The sequence below is a fragment of the Protobothrops mucrosquamatus genome, unplaced genomic scaffold (genome assembly GCF_001527695.2).
Source record: "Protobothrops mucrosquamatus isolate PMUCROS unplaced genomic scaffold, P.Mucros_1.0 scaffold3726, whole genome shotgun sequence".
Lineage (NCBI taxonomy): Eukaryota > Metazoa > Chordata > Lepidosauria > Squamata > Viperidae > Protobothrops > Protobothrops mucrosquamatus.
Window position 1 is genome coordinate 44,394 of NW_015389679.1, and position 1,855 is coordinate 46,248.

The following is a 1,855-nucleotide window of genomic DNA, read 5'->3' on the forward strand; positions in this document are numbered from 1 at the left end:
CCGTTCAGTTACATCACTGGAAAAAGGGACTTATGACCGTTTTCCACACTTACGACCGATGCAGCATCCTCCACGGTCACATGATCAAAATCCAGACAATTGGCAACTGACTCACATTTATGACAACGGCAGTGTACCCAGGATCATGTGATCCCCTTTTATGACCTTCTGACAAGCAAAGCCAATGGGGAAAGCCAGATTCCACTCTATAACCGTGTTACTCATTTAACAACTGCAGTGGTTCACTTGGCAAATGTGGTGAGAAAGGTCTTAACACGGGGCAAAAAATCACGTAACCAATGTTTTGCTTAGCAACATCTTTGGGCTCAATTGTGGTCGTAAGTGGAGGACGACCTGTGCTATTAATCTTGGGCTAGTCTAATGCATTTTTTTTTTAAAAAAAAAGATGAAGTGACAGAATCTACCAGGAGTGTTCTGGCTCTCCTGAACTTCTCAGTGGCTTTTGAGGAGGGGTATCCTTCTGGCCTGGCTTGGGGGGTGGGTGGAAGTGGGAGGCACTGCCGACTGCATCCGTCCAGACACTGTACATCTGTCAGAAATGGTGTAGGGGGTCTCCTGCTGGGGGGGGGGGTTGGACTGGATAATCAGTGGAACAACCTGCCTCCAGAAGCAGTGAATGCTCCAACACTGGAAGTTTTTAAGACAAGACTGGACAAGCATTTGTCTGAAATGGTATAGGGTCTCCTGCCTGAGCAGGGGGTTGGACTAGATGACCTCCAAGGTCCCTTCCAATTCTATCATCATCATCATCATTCATCATCATCACACAGCCAGCCAGGTTTCTATAAGGTTCCTGCCAACTCTTCTCTTCTGTTATTCTATTCTATAATCTGTCTATTCTACTATTCTATTCTACTCCAAAATCTGTCTATTTTATTATCCTATTATCCTATTCTATTATCCTATTCTATTCTACAATCTGTCTATTCTATTATTCTATTCTATTGTTCTATTCTATATTCTATTTACAATCTATTCTATTATTCTGTTCTATTCTACAATCTGTCTGTTCTATTCTTCTATATTCAATTCAATATACTATTTTATTCCATTATCCTATTCTACAATCTGTCTATTTTATTCTATTCTATTCTATTCTTCTATATTCTGTTCTATATACAGTACTATTCTATCCCATTATTTTATTCTACTCTGCAATCTGTCTGCTTTATTCTATTATTCTATTCTATTCTATTCCCATTCCATTCTATTCCACTCCATATTTTCTATTCTATTCTATTCTATAGTCTGCCTATTCTATTATTCCATTTTATATTCTATTCATATATCACTGACTCCGTAAGAAGGCCTGGCGCTTTATAATAATGTCTGTAGCCTATTTTTATCCCCGGGTCCAACAACATTAACCCGGGGCCCATGAACTACAGCATTAATATGGCAGCCGCAGGGCCGGTTCCCACCACAGAGCAGGCGGGGACCGAATTTGACATGGCTGCACTGGGAGGGATCACCCCCAGCAGAGAAGAGAGCAGCTCCTGGCTGCAGAGCTGACTTTAACCTAGAACAGGGGAGTCAAACTCAATTTCATTGAGGGCCACATCAGCATTGCGGTTGCCCTCAGGGGGCCGGGTGGGTGTGGCCTACTGGGTGGGCATGGCCAGCTCTACATCGTTCGCGTCAAGGGCGCCTGTGGGGGCCTGGGCAGGAGTGGGACAGATCTGAGGGTCTCTGGCAGAAGGGGGTGGGACCGGGGCAAGCGCCAAGGCATGGTCCATTTCTTCATTCCTCACAAAGGGTGACACCTCCCCAGCATGCACCCAGGGGGCGGGACCTATGCGGCAGGGGCTGGTTCCTCGCTGTTTCCAGACGGTCT

The 1,855-nt window shown here is 44.9% G+C and overlaps 1 non-coding gene across 1 annotated transcript; it reads right to left on the reverse strand.

Annotated features, from left to right (window-relative positions):
* Positions 1-1,344: 1,344 nt before the first annotated feature.
* LOC114923451 lies at positions 1,345-1,479 on the reverse strand. The gene has a single exon (XR_003810628.1). It is a non-coding gene; the product is annotated as a small nucleolar RNA SNORA5 (small nucleolar RNA).
* Between the last annotated feature and the right edge of the window lie 376 nt (positions 1,480-1,855).